General features: G+C 42.1%; 1 protein-coding gene and 1 long non-coding RNA gene across 4 annotated transcripts in view; one reads left to right on the top strand and one right to left on the bottom strand.

Moving 5' to 3' along the window:
- LSAMP (limbic system associated membrane protein) overlaps nt 1–24,548 on the bottom strand; it is a 913,158-nt gene that overhangs the window by 513,306 nt on the left and 375,304 nt on the right. The gene's annotated exons all lie outside the window — the stretch shown is intronic.
- LOC107320325 (uncharacterized) lies at nt 1,324–5,622 on the top strand. The gene is made up of 3 exons (XR_001558220.3): nt 1,324–1,466; nt 2,688–2,795; nt 5,014–5,622. It is a non-coding gene; the product is annotated as an uncharacterized LOC107320325 (long non-coding RNA).

The following is a 24,548-nucleotide window of genomic DNA, read 5'->3' as shown; positions in this document are numbered from 1 at the left end:
TCCTTTTGCTCTCTCTGGCCCTCAGCTGGCAGTAACCAACTGTGGAGCAAGGAGTGAGTGCCATTCAGAGCTGAAATGCTGCAGGGCAGTCTGGAAGAACTGCTCACACAGCATCAAAGATGGTATATACTATAGTATATACAGTATATAGTATTTTATAGAAATGACTTCAGATTAGAGCTAAGACTTACTAACCTGAGGCATTCCACAAGCACACGTACCACCAACAGCCTTTTTCTTACCGTCAATTGAAGACAGAAAGCATTAGCACAAGAGCCCAGTACAGGAAGACAAGGTGTAGAAAGGGATTTTCTGCAGGTTATGTCTCTAGAACTGTAAACACCCTAAAGCTTCAAGCTTTGTGTAGGCAAGTCTTCAGTAGTTTCCAAACATCTTTACTACACGTTAGGAGCCATAATTACCTAAAGTGAACTGGAAGCTGCTGCGCCCTGGCCTTTATCAGTGCCAGTCCCGGTGTGGCTGAATTAATTATATTGTTTGTGGGAACATTCTCCTTTGTTTCTCCAGAGTACCAGAGGTCATACAGTAAGACTAACAGAAAAACGAGACTCTTGACCCAGCTGTGGTAAAAATGTGCTGAGAGACACAAAATCCCATGCAAAACCAGTGGCAGAAGTATGGAAATAAAGGAGGAAGACACTGAGTGGGTCTTTTCTGTAAAGGCTGTTAAAGACAGCTCACATGTCAGTGGACATGTGGGGCAGCGTAAATGTGTGGAGGGCATATCTCCTCTACTGAATGATGCAGGCAAGCTGGTAACAACAAAGAGAAGGCTGAGATACTTATTTTTTTGCCTTTGTCTTCTCTGATAACTGCTCATCACACAGCACTCAGATGCTTGGTTTGTAAGAGGGGATTGGCAAAGCAACATCCCTCCCACTGTAAGCAAAGATCGGGTTTGTGACCACCTGAGGAACCTGTGCATCCACAAGTCTGTGGGTGCCAAGGAGATGCGTCCCAGAGTCCTGAGGGAATTGGCTGATGCAGTCACCAAGCCAATTTGATATTTGAAAAGTCATGGCAATCAGGTAAAGTCCCTGCTGACTGAAAAAAAAAGGCATCATCACACCATTCTTAAGAAGAGTAAAAAGGACAACCCCAGGAGCTACCAACCTGTCAGTCTCACCTCTGTACCAGGAAAAATCATGGAGCAGATCCTCCTGAAAGCTATGCTGAGGCACATGGAAGGCAGGAAATCATATGGGAGAGCCAGCAAGGCTTCACCAAGGGCACATTCTGCTTGCTTTATGATGATGTCAGTGCAACAATGGACAAGGGAAGGGCCGCTGATGTCATCTATCTGGACTTCAGTAAGGTCTTTGGCACAGTACCCCACAACATCTGTTCAACGGATGAAGAGCTGGCTGCAGGAACAAGTCCAGAGAATGGTGGTCAATGGCTCAGAGTTTGGATGGATATCAGTGGATATCTGGCATTCCCCAGGGGTAAGCACTGAGACTGATACTCTCTAATATCTTCATCGATGACATTGACAGTGGAGTTGAGTGCACCCTCAGCAAATTTGCTGATGATACCAAGCTGTGGGGATGCCCTCAAGGCCCAGAAAGCCAACCATATCCTGGGCTGCATCAAAAGAAGCGTGGCCAGCAGGTTGAGGGAGGTGATCCTGCCCCACTGCTCTGTGCTGGTGAGGCCTCACCTGGAGTACTGCATCCAGATGTGGAGTCCTCAATACAGGAAAGACATGGACCTGGAGCGTGTCCAGAGGAGGGCCACAAAAATGATCCATGGAATGGAACACCTCTCCTGTGAGGACAGGCTGAGAGCTGGGGCTGTTCAGCCTGGAGAAGGCTCCGAGGTGACCTGATAGCAACCTTTCAGTATATAGAGGGGAGCCACAGGAAAGAAGGGGACAAACTCTTTGGCAGAGTCTGTGGTGACAGAACAATGGGAAATGGTTTCTAGCTTAAAGAGGGTAGATTTAGGTTAGATATAAGGAAGAAGTATTTTACAGTGAGGGTGGTGAAGCACTGGAACAGGTTGCCCAGAGATGTAGTGGATGCCCCTGTCCCTGGAGACCTTCAAGGTGAGGCTGGATCAGGCCCCACAATCTGATTTAGCTGTGCATGTCCCTGTTCATTGCAAGGGAGGTGGACTAGATGACTTTTACAGGTCCCTTCCAACTCTAAGGATTCTAAGATTATAAGATAAGATTCCATGATTCTATGAAGCAAAGGAAACAATCATACTCTGTGGAGCAATGTCAAGTACTAACAGTTTGCATAGTAATGGACTAAGCCATCATTTGCAGAGGCTTCTGAGGAAGACAGGAAGAGATGGAAGTCTGATAGGCTGTCAGTGGTAGCTCATTATGTATTTTGACCATCAACCCCTTGTAGGGAGGGAAAAGCAGCCACCCAGCCAGGGCAGGTATATAATCTGATTGATGCTTCATAAGTGGCTTTCAAAAACTTGACTGAGCATGAAATCTCATCATTAAAGTTTATGTCCTGAGTGAGTGGGGAAAAGAGAAAAAGAAGGAAAGGGACCAAACCAAAGGGAACCAAAGCTGACAGGAGGATGGCAAATTTATATCTAGGCATCTACTTAAACATGATACCCAAAGCTAATCAGCCAACACCAAAACGGCTTCCTGGTTCCAACAAAAAATAAAGGAAAGGCTCTCTCTCTTTTTCCCTCTGCAGAAACATAAAAGTAACTGAGAGCAATAAAATCAGAACCCGTGGCATCCCTAGAACTCAGGTACCTGCTCTGTTTCACCAAGAAGTCTTAAAGCACTGCACAATAAACAGGTACAAATAATCTGCTGGAACCGTATCTCTAAATATCATGCTTAACCCTCTGCAGTTCTGTGGTTATGCAGAAAGCATGTGCTGCTTTCTATGTCCTCGCTTTCTGTCTGCCTAATAGGAACTGGGTGGGAGCTGAACCCAACAACTAAATAAGGGCTGCTAAAGCTTCAGGAAAACAAAAGCCTATCAAGATCACAAACTACTCTCACATATCTAAGTCCCAAAGGACCAGGGGAACATTGGAATATTTCAGCAATGTTCGTTCCGATGTGAAAACAAATTGGTCTGCTTTGCTTTCCTCCCCTTTTGTGGTTTTTTTTTTTGTGTGTGTGTGCAATTATTCTAGCTAATGAGTTTACTGGCAGAAATGTTCACAGAAACAGCAAATTTTAGCAGCCATTGGAGATTATTTGTGAAGAGTGAATTTCAAATTCTTAATCATAAGCATTTGCAGCAAAAATGTGCTTCAAAGGACTAGCCCATCCCATCAGGGACTAGCGCTACTCTAGGTAACCAGTGTGTGCAATCAGAGCTCATCAGTCAGATCTGATTTCAAATATTCACAATAAATAGATCATAGACAAGCTGTAAGTCAAAAATTATTCATGGAAATTATTTGACAAATGATTTTGAATGCTGAATTATTCAAGAAGATCACACAATGTTCACAGACAATTCCCAGAGAGAAAGAAGGGTAACATTTGTTTTGTAAGTCTGTGATTGATTCTTCATCCAAAGCTGCTCAAAACACCCTTGTGAATAAAGTTAGCTTCAGCCTCATAGTGGCTATCTAAAACATGAACATTTGAAGGGCCTCTTTTCAGGAGAAGGTGCTGATTTGTGGGTTCTGTCTTTGCAATTAACCAAGAAAACACCCTCCATTAGTGTTTCCAGAAGAAAGAGAACATGGGTCCATGTAGGGCACTGGTCCGAGCTAACAACAGCAGTATCTCTGCCAACAATTCACAATACTGAGCAACTTTTAGTGACCCAGAATCACTTCTAGTATTTGGACATAGTAACGATTTTTTACAAGGCTCGAAAGGTTATTCTGCTCACTGCCCAGTCACATTGTGCCCACATGTTATTGCTCCTTCTGAGTGGTTCAAAGAAAGACCCAGTTACCCCGCTCACCATTTCACCATTAATATACATAAAAAGAAAAATAACCTGCCCAGCCAATACAGTGGAGCACTCACAGAAGCAGACTCCATATAAGGATGTGGGTTTAAACAGCCCTGCTGGCTGTCAAGAATGCTATATCAAATGAGTGACATGTGATGATCGCCATTTTATGTTTATTGTCATGTTACTTCTAAAAGGCAGCATCATGCTTAGCATCTCATCGTGACTCTATCATCATCTTTGAGCTTCACCCACCCAGAACCTGCCTCTGCACCTGAAGACTTGGGTAAACAAGAGTCATAAGCATAGCACTGAGGTTCAAGAAACAATTTGTAGGAGTACAAGGGTGAAAAAAAAGAACAAGAACTGCTTGTTTAGTCTAGGAAAACCTGAGGTATGACATGATAACAGTTTCTCATTATGTAAAATGTAGCAAAAACGATGGTGATCAATTGTTCTCCATGTCTGCTGAGGATAGAACAGGAGGTAATTAATTTAATTTGCAACAGAACAGAATTAGATAAGATATTCAAAAGAAATTTCTATCTGCAAGAATAAAAACTAGAAGTTCGCTCTACCTCGGGCTGTTATACAATCTCTCTGCCAGGAGTTTCTGGTTTTTAAGGTTAGACAAACTTTTGTCAGAAATGACCCAAGCAGATTAATCCCCCTGAAGCTACAGGGGGAAACTTATGGAGAGCACAGCACTCTAATGATTTAAGCTCTGCTCTAGTGAAAGTTTCAATCATCCACGAGACCCACAAGTACCCCCAAACTGTGCCCTCCCCAAAACACAGGGAGAGGATTTCCAGATGCAATGCAGTACAAATGGTCGCCTTGCCACCAAAGAAAAAGTGCCTACCGCAGAGTTTGGAAATGAATTAGATCTATCTACAGGATAATTTAAATGTAATTTCTTCATGATTTAAAATAAGAGAACGTTTTACAGAAGCACGTATTCATTCCTCAGTGCGTGAATGAACAGAGGTACCTTAGACCTAGGAAAAAAGATTAAGCTGAAGAGAATGAAAGATTACAACTCTTATACAACTCACGTCCTTTTCAATTTTATATATTTATTTTTTCCTCATAGATTTAAGCACTCATGCACAGGAGACTCCAGATAGGCTGCAACTACTGCTCACAGTGTTATTGTGCCTGTGCTCAGGTGACTGCTGTTCTGAAGAGCCATTTGCCAGCACACCCACCCCGGTTAAGACTTTTCAACAGACTTCTAAAAACTCTTATCTCCCTTCGAACACAGAACATCTCAGGTTGCCATGGTAACACTGCATTCTGCTTCTCCAACAACCAGAACACTGCTTTTAGATCTTCTCCCTTACGCAAGCCTACGTAAGTCAAGGCTCTCCAGTCTACAAGACCAAACAGAGTTGCAAGCTCCCAAGTTTTGCCTCTCTCAGGCTCTGATATTTATGAACTCACTTGCATGCCCACTAAGAAAAGCACTGTGCCCACGTTTCCTGCCCTCTGAATCTCCTCTCTTCCATCAAGACAACAATGTTTTATACATTCCCATGGACCACAGGAATTTATTCATTGGGTTTGCAGCCTTTCTTCATTTGGATCACATCTCAGCCTTTACTTGTTATTTGTGAACACATACATCTTTACAGATGTTGGAGAGACTAGCTCTAAGGCCGGTAGACTAGATAAGCTAAAAATAAAGCACAACCAACAAGAACTCCTTACAGGAATATGTTTATCTGGAACAAAAGAGGAAACACTTCAAAGCCTGGAACTTCATGCCACTCCGTAAGCTAGGCAGAAAAACATCTTTCTTGCCCTGCTTTGTAACTACCTGCACTCCTCTAGTCCTTGCTGCAAGGAAAGAGAAGCAGAGACGAAGTGCAAGCAAACAGGTGGCAACACAGCCCTTCTCACACAGTGTTCTCTTTGAAAATTTCCACCCTCACCTAAAAACAAGTACATCCTGGTTTATGGAGAGTGTTACAAGTAGAATCCCACAGCCTCTGAGGGCTCTCATGAGCAATATACTTCTGATCAACTCATTTCTGCCTTGGGTCAGAGGTACTCTGCCTCTGTGTGAAACAGCTGCTCTTGCTGGATTCCCGTAGACCTGAGCATTCCTGCCTCATTTCTGCACAAGTCAGGTGATGCTTCTATAAAGCTGTTCTTCTCTGCCTCCCTGCTTGCACCCTCCATCTCCCCACTAGCATTTCCAGGTGGTGAATCAAGCAATCAGATCCACAGGAAAGAAATAGGGGAGAAGATAGATTGCCTCCACAATTCCTCTGTTTCTCAGACTTCTGGTTTTACTCCTGCTTCACCCTTAGGCCAAAAGCTCTGCCTAGTTCTGAGGTAAGATGCTGCGGTCCTTAACTCTCAGATCTAGTTTAGTTCACCTTTTCAGATTCAACAGCGGAATGAGTTTTGAAAACTAAGCTAAAGATTCCACCCTTTTATTGACATTTGTTGAGACCAATACTGTACAAATTGTATGGAACAGCAGTAAATGCCAAATCTGGCCACCACAACCTTGTCTGCTCAGTCAACCACCTGCTTCGATATTAGGTTTAATTGAACTAGTAGCAATTTTCCTGTAAGCGTTTTCACAATGCTTTAGACAATGCTTCTGACTGCTTCCTGGCCTAATAGGTAAAATGTTGTTCTCCCTGCAGTAATTACAGGTTCTATAGTACTTTGAGAAGAACTGCAGCGGACAATACATGAACACTTCAATGCTGTGATCACACGATGAGCCTTGCAGTGACTTCTGGGTGACAAGGTTTAATGCCACAATAGTAAGGGAATGACTGATAACATTTGCATGTACTGTTCTTGTATGCTACTGCATGGCTGCAGGAAGCTGGAAGGAAATAAGGTTCCTAAAATAGTCTTCATAATTAATTAATTGTGTTACAGAACCAGAAGCAGTCCTCCACTGTGGCTATCTAACTGCTGAAGACTACAGACAAGCTGGCATGTGGGATGGCTGGAAGGAGCTAATGATTTATATAGCAGATCTTGGTAAAATTTCAGTGATATTAATACTTGACAAGCAAGGTACTTCTGCTCTTAGCACCACGTCTGTCAGGCTTGAGTGTTTCACAGCCAGTTCACTCTTAACTGGAACGTTCCTGCCATGGCAAAATCTTAAGCACAGTTTTGGGAAGCAAAGATGGTCCATAGGCAAGAGAGATATGGGACATGCAAGTGACACACAGGGAACATCAGGTGCTGAAAACTCTTCAGGTTTACCTTGCTAGACTAAAATATAATACATCAGCTAGGATAAAAGATGCTGGAGAAATACACAGTATTGTGTTTTCATTATACTGAAAACAATGGCTCTGGTTTTGGCTCAAGTCAAATCAGTTCTCATTTCAAAGACAGCACACACCAAATATCTTAGATACAAGTGATGGTCTACAGGCATTTGAACTCCTTCCTAACTCTAGAAGTGTGTGAAGTTGCCTCTACTCTCATCTGTTTGCCCAGCCAGTGGCTCCTCTTTGGCTCTAAAAAAGGCTACAAGATACTCATTACTATTCACATGGAATTACCAGCCTTTGGTACTTGCTTGGGTTCCTCTTTTACAGTTGTTTTCCTTTACACCACTGTTAATTTGCTTCAAGCAATTCTGAATCTTAAAACATTCCCCAGAGTCTTCTGATTCTATATATTTGTTTAAAAACCTTGAAGGAAAAAGAACAACAATAAAACTATCTGCTGAAGTTAACTATTACCACGTAAATCCCCTTTGGCTCAAACATGGATTTTTCGAGCTGAATAGAGAATACACAAGGAAAGTGGAAAGTGGAACAGGATTGTTAAAAGATCTAAGGCAAACAAGCAGGTCTTTGACACACGATGAATTTATACGAAGTTCTCCTCTTAAAATCTCCAGGGCTGCAGAAATAAAATACAAATGCATATATAGTTGCTGTAGCCAAATGACCACTTTGGAAAGACAACAAGGACAAAAAGTGATAGTAAATCTTACTCAGAGGCTGAGAGCTCAGAGTCATTCAGCATTTCCCTCCATCATGGAATGAAGGACCAGAAATAACTCTACGCAGAGCTTTAACGTTCAGGAGAATTTACAGTGCAGAGTAGCTCCTAGAGAGCTGAAGGGGAAAACAGCTTGAGACCCCTCCTCCTACTCCTGTATTTTTGCCCACAGAGGATTCATTAGATTTTTGTCCTAATTTTCCTTTTTCTTTTCCACAGTGCAGTCAAGGAAAAGAGAACGAAGAAAATGCTAGCAAGCTACAATAAACAAACCCCTCTCCTTCCTAGTTCCTTCTCTTCAACTGTTATGCACCACCATTCACACCATCTAAGAGATTAAATTGGACCAAGAATTTTCTCATGAGCAGTAAGCACTTCTTCCAGATCTAACTTTCATCCCTTGCCTATGTATTTTTGCTCGTTTTTCATGCCCACCAGCAATGGTTCTGATATCAAATGTCTCACTTTGCTGTATACCTTGCTTTATGGGTGTATAATAGCACTTATTTCAGGTGGAGCTATTCCAGATTCTCTCTTATATATGAGTACTTCTGACTGTAGTGTGAGACAAAATATATGCGGGATCATCTTCTGGACCTTCCTAACTGCAACACTTAATGCGGTACAAAATGTCCCACGTGTACCTCATGCTCGGTATCTTCTAGAGGTAAGCAAACCTTTCACCTTTGGCTTCCTGTGGCCCCTCCTCAGCCTTTCATGAAGCATAACTGCTCTTACTGTCGGGTTCCCATACTTCAGGCACAGCCCTCTCTTGATGGAAGCAGATAAGCCCCAGGGCTGCTGGAGAGCTGTAAGGTTAGTAATTACATTGGCCTCTCCTTTAGCATCTCCTCTCTTGTAGCTGAGAGGGAGGTGTGAACTTCAACAAATCACCGAGTTGCATGATCGCCATGGAAACCAGGGATGAGCACCTCTTGTGATGAAGACAAATGACTGGTGAGAGGGTATTTTTTCCCCCTTATTGTTTTGCATTAAATACCTAAAACTTTAGATCTGAAACAAGTCAGGAATGTTAAACAGATGTATAGCAACAGTTCAGAGCAATTGCATAAAGAACAGTTGATGCACTCAAAAAAGGGCCTTCACAAGCACTCTCAGAATCTCATACCATCTGAAAGACGTACAGGATAATTTTGGTACACAGGATGGCCCCAGTCCGAAGAGAAGAGGGGGCTGCAGAGCAGCAATGCTTTTGGTGTGTTTGAGCTCTTTCTGTTTCCCGTGGAATTTCACATTCTTGATATGGTGCAGCATAAGGTGTGAGCAGGTGTTCACAACCCACAAGTCACTAAGACAGCTCATGTGGGGGCAGGCAGCACTGTCATGTTATTTCACTGGAAAACAATTAAGTAGAAAATAAAGTTTCCTTTCACTAGGAAGGCGCAATGGCTTGTCTAGTTTTTGTGCCCTAATGCTCCATACATTTCCTCATGTTCTCACACCTAACTGTAGGAATTTCCCATGTCTTCCTCATAGGAATCCAATAGAAATCTCCAATGTGCAAAGAGATGACCTTCATTATTGACAACAGGAGCAGTGTATTTCAGCAGATAAGGAGTAGTGCTGTGGCACTCCTGTTTCAAGAAGAAACTCTGCTCCATTGCACAAAATATTCTTTATGCCTTATAAGAAGAAACTAAGGCCCACCTGAAAATACAAAATAACTAGAATTGCAACACAGGGAAAAGATGAAAAGGAAGAATAATAATGTATTTATTTATTTTACTTTGCAAGCTTGTACCTTATTTATCCAAGAGGCACTTCAATGTTTTCCCAAGGTCTCAGATAAAGTACATGCCTGCAGCTGAAACGGAACCCTTAAGTCTCGTCTCCTGTTGCCTTAATTACATAATTAGCATCTTTATGTAAGGTAGCTGTCACTAACACGTAGTTCAACACACGACAGTACCTAAATAAATGGAAGTACCATATGCTGGCACACTACAGGTGCATGCCCTTCAGAGTCCAACAAAACTAGTGTGTTAGCAAGAAAGTGTAGCTACAGCAGTGAGGTTCTCTACATTTAACAATTCGACTCAACAGAAACAAAATGGAATTTCCCACCAGAACATCACTCTTCCATAAATAGGCTTTGTCTTGTCCCTGGCTTTGCATGTATGAAGATATGTTGTGAATTCTTACTGTAGTAAAAGCTCCTGCTGTTCACTTTCTCTGAGCTTCCAGTATCAACACTTCCACCTGAGTTTCCAGGTGACAGAGCCTTGGGGAACCTGCCTGGTTCTTTCTCACCATGATTTGCAGATCTCCCTGAGCAATCATGTGTTCCATTTCCTCCGTGCACTGTTTGGCATTTCTGTTTTGGTTTGTTTTGTTTTTCTCAGGGGGAGGTTCCTTACTTAGCAGTTGTGATAACTGCACTTAGAACATGAACTTTCCAGGTAATTTAAGGTCAGGACAGGGAAGAAATACTAGTAAGCCAAAAAGGAGTTACGGAAAATACAACACAAGCAACTTAACACCCATCACAACCACAAGTGTTACAGTTATAGCATGTGAGTAAGGAGCAGCATGTGTAGAACAAAACAACCCTCAGTGCTGTGGCTACTGACCTGTCCTGCATGGACATGTTATTACCTGAAGACACAAAGTCTTGCAGGGAAACCAACATCTATAGTGATTAGTGCAAAAATACTGTTCCACAAACGTATGCACGTGACACAAAGTAACTTCAGTCATCTCCTCACTCACAGCAAGTGCACCAGCCTAAGAATTCCCTGATAGGAGTCTTCATGATAAGTTACTTCATGAGAAGACAGGAAATTTCTGAATTCATTAAAAACTGCATGAGAGAAGTGCAATATTCCCTGCAAGAACAACATCACTGTGTGATCTAGGAGTACAGTGACCAGCAAGTATAGTAAGACTCAGTGAACTGATGGAAAACACATTATTAGTTAAGGATTATTGCAAAGCCAGTAATATGTTTATGGGCGTTAGCCAGCAAGTAGCTCTGAACAACAACTATGAGAAAATCTTAGACTTGTCAAATCAATTCTCCTCATCCACCAGTTCTCACAAATCCAAACCACAACAGGCAACAATGACAGGCTGGGAGAGGTCATCATACACCAAGACATCTCTCTAAAAGGCAGATCCCCACAAGCCTTTCCAGCCTTCTGAAATGAAGTAATAACTAGAAAACAGTAATATATTGAAGGTCCAGTGAAATCTATGAAGATTTGTCTCTGCTTGAATTGGTTCAACACATGGCCAGTGATTAACTTCCAAGCCAGCAGTGCTCTGCAACAGATGAGTATTTTCTCTGGCCATGTGTCTGTTCCATCAGTATGGGAACAGCTTTCGTCATACCACTGCTTTAACTGATTTAGACATGACTGCATGTTATAATGCTAAGAGGGAGAAGCAGAATAATCCAAGGAATAACACCTGAAGCAGGGTCAGGGACTTTGTTCTACCACATGCCGACTCATTCTCTAAGAGGAATGAGGAAAACAAGAAAACACCAATTTCATCCCAATGTTGCAAGCTGTTTGCTGCTGAAAGCTTTACAGATCATCCACCTCCTGGGACATGCCTATACAGCCACTAAGGCAGACAGAGCTGAGCCCAGGCCCCAAAAAGTTGCAACAAGAAAGCAGATATATTGTACCTTCATGTAAAAAGACCAAACTCCATGTTGCTCAAGACAAACTCTTACCAGCCTGCAGAAAACTGGACAAATATTATAGCTTTATGCCATTGGCAGCATTCCATTTTGTGGACTCTGAGATGTCAGCTATGCTAAAGCCCATAAATGAATGACAAAGCACCTTTTCCAAAGTGATTCTGACAGCAAGGTCTGAGCAAATCCCTTCTCTCTGGATTTCCAATTTAGAAGCATCCATGACCTCCGTGTTCTGGAGCTCTGGAACTTGCTCTTCCAGTTGCATATCCAGCAAGACCAGAAAGATGGAAAGGATTGTGTTGGGGGGACCCAGGTACTCCAAAAAACAGTAATTCACATGACTTGGTTTGCCTTGTGCTAACACAGGGTTTGATTCAGACATCAGGTTTGATTTTTGGATGGTCCTGTGTGGAGCCAGGAATTGAACTCACTGACCTCTGGGGGCTCCTTCCAACTCAGGATATTCCATAGTTCTACACTTCTAGATGTCTGGGCCTACTTCTGTCACATAAAAACAAAGGGGTTCACTACAAACACCAAAATATTATTGCTTCTTTGTTTTACCTTAGGGTAAAATACTCATTTTCTGTGGAAACAGTCAGCGGAAATATTGTAATATTTGCCTGCACAAGCAATCACCATATTGTTCTAATAGGAATTTATAGCAACCTGAAAAATGAGAGAGTCCCAAAGCACTTCAGCAGTATTCTCAACTAACTGCCCAGGCAGAGCTAAATGGTTTGACAATCACACAGAGGATGTGCGGAGGAGTCGGGGTACAATCCATGCCTCCCAGTGCCAGAGCTCTTTGGGGCTTTAATTACAACATCATGCTGAAATCTGAAAAAAAATACTAGCCAGATTGCTCACAGGCTAAAAAGAGAGCATACAATGGCAGCAGCTCCACAACCACCTGTCCATGAGCCCTGCCTTGTGTATATGGAGCCCAGATGTTCCCTTGGCATGGGTCACTTTTCTTCAGACAGGTACAACACCTTTAACACTCACTCCCTCACACCACACATACTACAGAAGGCCGAAGTGGATCACAACCAGGTCCTTTTCTCTTTGATCGCTTCTGCCTGTGAGTTGGTTTAATATGCACTAGGCAGCCCCTCTCTTTGCAGTTCATTTTCCGGCTTGCTCCCAGCTATGCCCTGTTGTTTAGACACTTTGATGCACTGGCGTCTACGAACTGCTTGCCAGAAGCACCCACACAAGCAGACGCATTTCCAGACCTCAAAAGACTGACCTCGAGACATTTTTTTTCTTAAAATTGACATTTTAAGAGAGTACCAGAAGCAGGAGCCCTGCATAGTGTGCTGCATTGCCATGCTTGTATACTGAGAGATTTAAAGGGACAGCAGAATGCTGAAAGCAACCCTTTACCAGCCCATCCCAACACAATTTTCTGCTTGCCATTTGCTAGCTCAGGTCGAGATGCTCCCACTTAGTCAGTCCTTCTCACTGGACTTAATTAAGTGCTGGGAGTTATAAATAACCGGGCTGAACGATCAGTCTTATTAAAAATTAAAGTCCATTAAAAAAATAAAATAAAAATCTGGACTATTCATATTATCACATGGAAATCTACTATATGTTTTTTTTTCCCTTTTTTAATGAGAAAATATGCAGATTGAGCCACTCGAGAGTCTTCTTTTTCTGCAGCTTTGATATCAATTTTAAAACTGAAAAGAAAAAGTTTTGAAGTGAAGAAACTTCACTGCTGCCACCAAAACTTATTTGGGCTTCGACTGGAAGAAAAGCAGTTTCAGAACTACTCCTCCCCTCATCTCTTCATCACAAGAATAATGATCTTTTCTTGAACATAAATGTTATTTGGTAGCATTTTCAACCTACACAACTCTCAATTCTGCTACCACACGAGGTCTGAGAACAAGAGAGAAAACAGCTTGCTACAGGGAAACAAACTAATCTACCTCTACTACCCCAGTTAATAACCTCAACAAAAACAGCAACAGCACAAGTTTAGAGAGAATATTGGACTTCAGTTCCCATAACGATCCCAGAGGAATTAATACCATCATAGAATCATAGAATGGCCTGGGTTGAAAAGGACCACAATGATCCATTGAGTTTCAACCCCCTGCTATATGCAGGGTCACCAACCAGCAGACCAGGCTGCCCAGAGCCACATCCAGCCTGGCCTTGAATGCCTCCAGGGATGGGGCATCCACAGCCTCCTTGGGCAACCTGTTCCAGTGCGTCACCACCCTCTGTGTGAAAAACTTCCTCCTAGTATCTAACCTGAACCTCTCCTGTCTTAGTTTAAAACCATTCCCCCTTGTCCTATCTCTATCCACCCTTGTAAACAGTCGTTCTCCCTCCGGTTCATACACTCCTTTCAAACACTGGAATCATCTGAGACTTATATTTTGAAGCAACCATTCTGAAGCTCCATTCAAGTAGCAAATTGCCGCCAAGTCAAAAAATTATTAACCGTGCCCTAAAAATCATAACGCAACTTAATAAAATCAACTTCTTTCTAATTTTCCCTCTGTAAATGTGATGTCGGGATTGAGATTATAAATGCATTCTACGTATTTCCAGATATGTTCCTGCAACCAGAACAGCAGGAAAACCATTTTTTATTCTGCGTATTTTAAACAAATAAAGAGGGCTGAAGTTCGCACAAAATCTTGTCATCTGCTGCTGCTGCTCAGGGCAGAGGGATGCTCACGAGGCTCATCATAAATTCAGGGACTGGCAACATGACGCCAACAGAAAGCTGCTGCTTTATAGACACTGCTTGGCTGGAGAATGGAGCAGGGTATCTGGCACCACTGGAGATGCTTCCCAGACCACCTCAGGGCATAGCACTGCCTCTTGGGGAGTGCAAATATATGAATGTGGATACTACATCCTTCTGCCTTGGTGAGCCATTGCTCACCCTCCTGAGCTGAGCCAACACAGAAGGAGCAGCGCTCAAGCTGCCAGGGAACAGCAGGCTCAGATTTTGCCAGAAGCAAAAAAACCCCACAACAATTCAGCAAGGAAGAAAACGATCCCCTCTTTCATCTTCCCCTGGGCTTGCTTACAACTTCTCTCAACCACTTAGAGAAGCCAGGCTCCCAGGGACAGAAATACCAATATAATCTCAGTCCCTGAAACGTGAAGGCTATCTTCCCAAGTGTCAGGGGGAAAGAGCATTCCAGCCATTGTGAGAGCTGGTGATAATTCTTGCTCCCAGGCCATTTGTAATGATGTCTCATTTTCTTCCGGTGCCTTATAACTTCTCTATTATCCACTGGCACCGCAGCTGTTGATTTCTTGTTTTCTCTGACAGAACTGTGCAGAGACTTCTTAAAGCCAGTGCCTCCCCACAAGGGTGTTATTTTTCTTGAGGGGGGGGAAGGGGTTGCCAGAAAAAACAACCACAGATTATTCCTGAATTGCAGCACTGAGGTTTCATAATCGCCATCAAAGAAATATTAATGTAATAGAAGGTACATCTACAACTGGACCCCTCACACAAGCTATGTGTAACATACTCCCCATAATAAGGAGCTCTGCTTTGAACCAAGGCATCAGCCTTAATAAGCTGTGTTACTCCCGCTGTTGCTGCTAAGAGGCTGCTCGGACACCTCGTTAAATACCTTTTTTTTTTTTTTCTGGGGTTTGAAATCTAGTAAAGCTAACTGCATTCTGCTGTGAAAATGACAGGCTCGCCGCCACAGCTTAGGAGTAATTGCTGGAGAGGGGATTTCATTTCATTAAAATTTGTATTTTTGTTTTTATCGTGTTTCCTATTATTTTTCTTAGCAGTGCACCTAGCTGGAGAACGCAGTCCTCCTGCCAGTGCAGCCCATAGAACTGCTTACATTGGAGTGCTAGTGGAACGCAGCAGTCCCTCAGCAAGGGAAGCACGTAACAGTTTGGGCTAAAGAGAGAAAAAGCTTATTAGGGGCACTGTAACAGATCCTGCCACTCTTTTCATGCGGATTCACAGAGTTGTAGAATCCTTATGGTAGGAAAAGGCCTCTAAGATGCAATAGAACAATTACTTTCATGCCCAAGCTGTGTAGATGAGTCCCATCGGGCTCTGAGGTCCTTTGAGAAGAGGGTGATGTTACCTCTGCCAGATAGGACTAAAGTAGGTGCCCAGCAGAGAGCACCTCAGTCAACTTGAACACAGCCCCTGGACACTCTGAGCTCTGCACATGGCTGGGCCCAAGCACTAGTGGAGTGAAAAAGTCTCCCCTGTAGATGAGATGAGCAGAGGATGGATCAGTAAGGTTATGACAGGTACAGAAAGATAGTAACGGCCTATTCAGATCAGGGCTTGAGTGATCACAACAATCCTAAGGAGAAAGTGCAGGCTCCTGTGCCATTGCCTCCAGATCACATCAACACTTCAGAAATAAAGACAGGGCTGGATGATTCAGTAACTCACACAAGCTGTTTCAAGCTCTAAAGAGTAGCAGATGCTGTTTCCTCTCCCTCTCCCCCTCTTTTAAATACAAAGAGCCCTGCAAAATCATTCTCTCTGCTCAGAACAAATAGTTCATTAGCATTTGCCTTTATGAGAGTGGGAGAGTAGATTTTGTACCTTGTCTGATCAACGGTTGTGCCAATTTTTCAGGGCTGCCTTGCTGAAGCAAATGCAATAACATTTCATTATACAACCCCAAACCCAAAAGGATACTTAGTATGCACTGAACCAGCATCAGCTGCACTGAAGGCTGCGCTGCTCTCCAACAGTGCCAGCAATCTCTTAAATCAAGAACTGGACGAAGGCTCGTCTAGTGTTAAGGGAGAGCACGGCCAAAGATAAATGTATTATGTCCAGCTTGGATGCTGACAAATTCAGTTTTCTTTGATTTAGCCTCCCCACCCAAAAAGAGAGAAAGGCAACATCAGCAACAGCTCCTATACTTCCCTGGTAGTTTGCAATTAAACACAGCTCCTCTGAGGGGGATGCTAGAAGAGTGGATAGGACTACTACAGAATGAGCTTGAAATAATCAACATATTGTGACTGTACAGACAGACCCTGCAACGGCTGTGGAGGGAAACGGATGGCAAGACCAGACAGGAGGAAAGAAGCAGAGATGTGAAAAGGAACAGAAGAGAGGGAGATAAAGCAATAGGAAAACGAAAGCAAAAGTTTTGCAACATTGCCTATACTGGCTCTTTGGCAAGGGTTCTATGAACCCCAATGCACTGCTCTGCCTGGCCATTTCCAAAGATGGATTAGCAAATTAATGTAAGCAGAGCATAAAGTTGCTGACTGTGGTGGCGTTGAGTCACCTTGGGCCTCATCAGCATTGCTAAACATTGCCCGTAACCTTTCCATTATCATTGAGGGTCTGCACAGCACCAGGACCCAACTGCTCCAATAATTTCAATTACTTTCCCTGACAAATTTTATGTTTCATGTATTTTACTGGCCTGATAATTATGATTTCTCTCATTTCTCGCTATCGAGCTTAATGGGTTCCAGCATGAGTGTACGGTTTCAGAAATGAAGTTCCACTTGAATTCACAAGTTATTATCTACTTTCACTAATGGAATTGGAAAAAAGAGAAAGAGTGGGAAAGAGATAAAGGATGAGTAGAGAAGAGAGAGTAGAGAGGAAGTGAGACATGCACACACACACACAAAAAAAAAAAAGAAAAAAGACTAAAGAAAAGCAAGTTTACAAAGGGGAAAAAACAAGAGAGAAAGAGAGAACAGAGACTGAGTAAACACAAAGATGAAGTGGAAGGATGATGAAAAAACAACAAGGATGTATGGGAGAATGAGATAAAGACCAAGAGAGAGAAGACACAGAAAAATGGGTACACAAACAAATGAGAACGAGCTGCATAAGGATCAGCACAAATGAGTGATAAAAACAGTACATTAAGAGCATTAAAAATGCTTCTGTACTTGATGACTGAAGAGTTGATAGGTTATCTCAAATCATGGGTAAGCAGCAGAGATGTCAACTCTGCTTCTCCTCCTACTGACCACTGAGGAAATGATTAATATCCCCCCAAATAATCTCGCTGGCAATGGCAGATCTCCCAATTAGAGCTAGCTGGGAATTAATCTTGCAAAATGCGTTAGAGATTCTGAAGAGAAAAAGAAAAAAAAAAACCAAAACTAGCCCTGCAAAGTCTGCTCCTTTTTCTATCATGGACCTGTCCTTCAAGAAAATTTAATAAAATTTGTTGTTTCTGCTGACCAAAGTTGTCCCTGCTCCTTCTTTCAATCAGCCCTGGTGTGTCAGAAGAGGTAGATTGAATGAGCCACAGCTATCATTATTTGTTCATCATCATCAGAGCTGTTTAAAGAAGAAGAATAAAGCTGCAGTAGCGAAGCCAGGCATGGCCATACAGCAGTAACTGATATCTTCCTTTCCATTTGTGCCTCTGAAAAGCTCTGCCTATGATCAGATGTAAGGCCCGCATCTCCTCCTGCTTTACACAGGCACACAGCCTGAAAACACAGCCTGCTCTAGCGCCAGGGATTTACAACAGTGATGTTACATGGGTGAGGGCAGGATTTGCCATTCCAACTTTTTGCCATTGCCCAAGGTGGGCAAGTGTATTTATCAGGAAAGCTTCTGAAGCTGAAAGCCAAAAAAAGAAAAGATCTTTTCTGTAAACTACTAGAAAATGTGAAAAGAAAACAAACACCCCTTAACGCTGCTATTTTGACAGTGAAACATTTTAAAGAATTAATGACCCTCTTTACAAGAGATATTTATGGAGAGGATGTTCAAGGCTCCTACTCAAGCCCAAAGGCAAAAGGCAGGAACACAAATAACCTGGTTTGGGTTACAGCGCTTATTCAGGACACAGACCATCTGCAACAGGGTTAATAACACTGGATAGAGAACATACATCCAGAATGCCATTGTACGCTGTCACTGTCATGGTTCACCAGCAGAAAAGTGTTGCTCTGAAAATCACTTACAAGCAAACCTTGAATGTCATGAGCTTGTAACAAGGCCTGCAGTAGGACAGGAAAATGAATACAATCAGTAGAACTGTAAAAAGAATCATAGAATCATAGAATTACCCAGGTTGGAAAAGACTTTGAAGATCATCAAGTCCAACTGCAGCCTAACCAGTACCCTAACTGTAAAAACCCTACACTAAATCATATCCCTGAGTACCACATCCAAACACCTCTTAAACACATCCAGGGATGGCGATTCAACCACCTCCCTGGGGAGACTATTCCAGTACCTAAGAGATGCCTTACTTTAAAGATTCCTTCTTTACAATACCTGCAGATCCCTCTACACATACCATGGCACTTGGTCACACCTTAAAAGAATATCTACAGTTTTGCAACTTTTCTCCCAAATTTCTATAAGAGTAGCAAGGAAAGAAATGGAAATCCTTTTCAAGGCCCTCACATCAGCAACATTAATAAAGATTTTAACTGGTGTACCTGAAAAAAAATAAATGAAATAAAAAATGGAAGAAATACCAAAAAGCTGAAACACCCATATTCTGAAGTCCAGCTGAGGCCAATTCACATATATAGTACACGGCCCAGTGATATGCCAAGGAGAGGTAATCAAGAATGAACATCTATCCCCTTGATGTACAACCCAAAGGATATACCACTGGGGTGCTATTTCTGCTCTCAGGATTTCTCCCTGAATGTGGTGAAATCCTTCACGCTACCAGAAACACATGTCTAGGCTTCTCAAGAAGACTTAAATACCACTAATTCTGGTTTTGGACTTCTCAATGGACTATCTTCTTAAACACAAACTTTTAGGTTCATCCAAAACCCTGTTGCTCCCACCAGCAAAAAAACCCAGTAATTAACTTTTTTTAGTTATTATTACTCTTCACTTGTTCTTTGGTGCACTGTAGAAAGCACTAGCGCACCAATGCTGATACTCTTTCAGGGTTTATTTCCTACACTCAACGTACTGATGTTGAGTAGGGTCTATAACAGCCAAGAGAGGGCTCCTTACCACTCATCTTCTTTAATCCTGACCTGTGTCCTGTCCCTCACTGGTTTGTCTATTAATTTAAGAATGAAAACCAGAAAGGAAGAATTCTGGTTAATAGGACTTTAAGTGCAGGAAGAGAAAGAAGCAGGAAGGGCTAGAATCACTTCCCTTACCTATAAACAAACTCTGCAACTTCTCTGAGATTCAGAAAACAACATGATTAGCATTTCCTTGAGTTTGATTAATCAGCACTGTTTATCTCCTTCCACCAGGAACCAACATAGTTGTTAATTTAGGTTCCCAGCCCAAGAGATTTACCCAGGCAGGTGAACTTCTGAGGCTGTAAGGGGAAAAGCTTTAAAATATTTAACAAGGTTGTCAACAGCACCTAAAGAACCTGCATAAAGGAAATGCGTTCCCTATTCCTCCCATACTTTTCCCTGCACCAAAAGCTCTGAGTACACTATATTCTTCCCCACTCCAGGACTTCACCATCCTGCAAGCCTGTAAGGTGTAAGTGTTCAAAGGAACCTGGCTATCGAAGTCCCATCAACTTCAGCAAGTAAATAGCATGGCTATTTACTTTAAAGGCTGTTTCACCTAGTTCAGGTCATGGAATGTATGTGCACCATACATTGAATGTGCTTATGAAGAACATTTTCCTTCTATTTTGACTCAGAAAATTTTATTAATAGAATGTCTATGAATTTGCAAAAGTTTCCTTCATTTCTCTGTCTGCTTCTAACAAAGTGGGACTTAAGGGATTTAAAACAAAATCACAGTTCTAGAAGACAGGTCTTACAGGGGAAGCAGCTTCACTCAATATCCCTAAAGAACATAATTAACCTGAACAACAGATGACTAAAGTCAGTGCTGAGCTTCTAGGATAAAGATCTTCTCACTGGACAGAGATGGTATGTAAAGCATAAAGGTATATTTCTATACCATCAAATGTAATTTACATGCTTGAACTTCTCTTTTGAGAGGTCAAAGGAATTCTTGATGAAACTACTTCATCAGCACCATAAAGCTGTTGCTTGGAGGACCAAAGAAGAGAATCTCTACTTATTGTGAACGTTTTAGAACCCTTCAGTACATATCAGCTATCAGGGTGACGGCAATTCATTATGGAGTTTGACTACTTGAACATGTCAAAAAGTAATTGATGATATGTGACATGTAGATTCAAAGAGGCTGTAGGACATCATCTGTCCCCACCTCCCCAGCTTACTTTGACAGAAGAAGGTATATATAAAAGAGTAAGAACACTGGTGCAAGATCAGAACACAGCTTTCCCCTCCTAACTGCAGAAAACATTGAGAGAAAAGGATCCATAACTACAGGTTATTTTAGACTAAGTTGGAAGGACGGAGTTTTAGCCTAACAGATCCCCAAATTAAAATCATAGAATCATAGAATTACCCAGGTTGGAAAAGACCTTGAAGATCATTAAGTCCAACCACAGCCTAAACATAGTACCCTAACTTTAAAAACCCTCTGCTAAATCATGTCCCTGAGTACCACATCCAAATGGCTCTTAAACACATCCAGGGATGGCAATTCAACCACCTCCCTGGGGAGCCTATTCCAGTACCTAACTACCCTTTCTGTAAAGAAGTGCTTCCTAATATCCAACCTAAACTTGCCCTGGCGCAACTTGAGGCCTCCAAAATAAATAAATAAATCAATAAATAAGCTAATAAAAACCTGTTGAGTTTCAGAAGCAGCAATTTTAGGAGCAGATGAATGATGTATGCTCACATACGCACACCAGCAAAGGTGCATAGATGTATGAAGTGTAAGAAAAGACAGAACAATCCAGGAAGGCAGAGCACTCTCTTTCCCTTCATTCTGCCTACAAGAGGAATGAATCTCCTTCCAATCGGTAGCATCCAGCCTCAGTGAAGCTTCCGTTCACCATGATGGGTCTGGCATTGCCACCTTTCTATGCAACAGCACCAGAGCAGCGATGGTGGGAGCAATGGTACACAGAGTACTGTCCACAGAGATGTAAGAAGATAATTTGGCAGCTGTTCACTGCTGACTGGTCAGGGAGGTAATAAGGTGGAAACAATGCAGGAAAAACATCGCTCTCTGCAAGTATTTCTGAAGAAAGTCATATTTACATTAAAAACAAAGTTTCTACAAGATATCTGGCCAACAAAATTTTGTCTCATAAGCTCAGGCTTGTCCCCTAGAGCTGACACGTTTAGAGGCACAATGTTTTCATATGGAGTCTGTGATCATGAGCTGAACAACAGATTTGAAGCCACTTGGGAGTGGAAGAGAGTATGATCATTCACATGTCCCGGATAGTCTTGTGATAAAGAAAGAAAAATATATAAAAAAGCCTATCAACCCCTTAGGGATTATGGGTGTTGGATCCTGAAACTTGCTTTTCCGAGTTCTCATCATTTCATTTCTCTGCCTGAATATAAAGTAAGAACAGGAGAGGAATCTTTTACCATCGAGTCTTGATCTGATGACAGTTTTCTCCACTTGATGGTTGAAAGTGCATTTGAGTTTTCAGGTTTGCTTTTATCATGTTTGCAAACACAGTGACATTTCTGTCATTTCCACCATTTGTCCTCATCAGCGAGATGGTGATGACAGCTGTTTCCCAAAACTATGGGGGTAAGAGAAAGGAGGGGAATGACAAATTGGTGAAGATGGAAGCGTACGTAAAAGTTTAATCTATACAGAAACAAGTGTTACTGTGTTCAGGAGTGCTTCTATCTCCCTAAAACATCCCAAAATGGAAAGCAGAAAGCCTTAAGCCACTGTAAGACCTTATTCATATCACAGAACCAGGCCTAACCTGTGCCTTGCTACATGGTTGTTGTACACAATGATCAGGTAGCCCTGTGTTAGATAGGCCAAAAGAAAGGTGTTATTAAGTTATTACCTATTACCACCACAGATAGATAATAAGGATGTCATTTAATTCAAGTTTCAGAAGTCCACTTTAGAAAGCTGAAGGACAAGAGTCTACTTCCAGCTCCCAAGTTTTGTCAGTATGAATGGGATTCATCAGATACGCTTAAGAGTCCAAGAACAGTTCTGAGCAGTTTTTCCGGCAGGGGGGACAGAGTCCTCACCATGCAGAAAAAGGACATCGATGCATTAGAGCATGACCTTAGGTGAAGCATTTAACCTCTCTGTGCCTCATTTCCCCCCATCTGTGGGAACAGAAATGGCATTTACCTAACTAGCAGGGACACTGTGCAGTTTAATTCATTACTGCTTTGCAGTGACTTTGAGGACTGTGGATAAAAGGTGCTAACCATCTTCAAGGACGATGACACACAAGGATGCTACACACAGACCAGTGCGACAAACTATGTGAAACCAGAATTCAGATAGGCATTTCTTACACAGAAATTTACTATAATGTGTTATTGTTGTTGTTTTCATTTGTTGTTTTAACGTACTGTGTTGCCAGTCCCAGGAAATTCTCTCTTAATCCAAAGCATGGGGAACAGTGCTTGTTTTTCCACACTATTCCACTGACATACCCAAGTGCTAATACAGAGAGACTGCCTCAGGCTTGGCCCTTCAGTCAGGATTTTCTTCTAAAGAGACACATTTTACAGGCTGGGGATATGCACTTCACGTAGCTGACCATTATGCACCCCAAAGCTCACAGCAGTCAATAGAATCAGTAGAAGGATTTCCATTTGGCTCAACATTCTTTGTTCCAAGGAGAAGGAACTGATGGAAAGCCTGTACAGTCTTTTGAGATACCTCCATGACGCAGAAAACAGAGTCCATTCTCTAGTCAGCATGTACATCTGATACAGAAGTGAAAAGCCATGGAACTCATATAATCAATTCCTGAAGGAATGTAGCTTCCCAGCTCCTGTTTTACATGTACATCCCTAATTTCCAGCCCAATGCTAGCTTTGGGAAGGCTGTCCAATCTCTTTCTGAAGTACTGATTGCTAATTTGCCACTTATATGCCTTAAAAGTATGAATTATAATACCTTTATTTGCATGTGATGTTAACTAGAGGCAAGAACTGTGGGAATTCCCATCACCCACAGAAGCCCAAGTAGCAGCATAACTTGACACACACCAGCATTATAAAACCTAACCACATCATGGATCCGATTCACTGCTAAGGCATTGGTCTGCCTCCCTGAATCCAAAAAGAAATATTCTATGCTGGTATCAGTCAGAAGAGAAAGCAAGCCCTATCCTGTGTATTCCTAACACCTCTCCCAGCACACACCGCTTCCTCTTTTTGCTTGTGGAAAAAAAAACAAAACTTTGTGTTTGGGTAATGTAATGCTGTGTGAGTAGTTAGTGAACAAGCAGCTCGTTACATTGCCCAAAATTCTAACAGTAGTGTTTTATAAATCCAGAGATAAGCAGGACTGTGCTTAAAAACATACCATCACCTTCCTCTATGTATCTGACAGAGAGGGGAGGTCAAACAAGGCATGCTGATAAAACGTTCTGCAAAACAAAGTACTGTTTGATATGATGGAAACAACTGAGGGATGTGACCTCATTATGGATAAACGCGTTTTATAGCACAGATATTTAGGTAAATAATGTTTGGCTGTATTAAGCAATGAATAATTATATTAAAAGTAAATTAAATGTACCAGAGAGGCAAGAAGGAATTACAAACTGAACATTTCTTCCCCTTGCTACTTGTGCTTTAATGAAGTGTCCTAAGGGCACTCATTGCATCAGGTTCCACACAGCTTCTTATGAGCAATGTTTTTCTTCTTTCAAGTCACTGTTCTCTGAAGCTGAGACCCACATCCCTGGTTGTTGGGTATTTTTGTTGTTGTTGTTTTCTTTTCTACATTTTTTTTTTTTTTTTAAAGAAACCTTTCCAATTTTTAAAAGCCCAAAACAATGTGAACCTATTTCATCCTAAAGGCTTAGGAATCAAATAGATAAGCCTCGGGCTTAACGTATTTTTAACTCTACACAAGCTCAAGGCTCATTATCTGAGTTCTCTGGATGCCCACTTACCAATGGCCTAAACTACTGCTCATGCTTCTTGCCCAGATCCATTCTGGTATGGCT

This window comes from Coturnix japonica, chromosome 1, assembly GCF_054131305.1.
Source record: "Coturnix japonica strain WE chromosome 1, WE-NBRP24, whole genome shotgun sequence".
Lineage (NCBI taxonomy): Eukaryota > Metazoa > Chordata > Aves > Galliformes > Phasianidae > Coturnix > Coturnix japonica.
The sequence above is the reverse complement of the archived record's forward strand: the minus strand, read 5'-3'. Positions and strand labels throughout refer to the sequence as shown.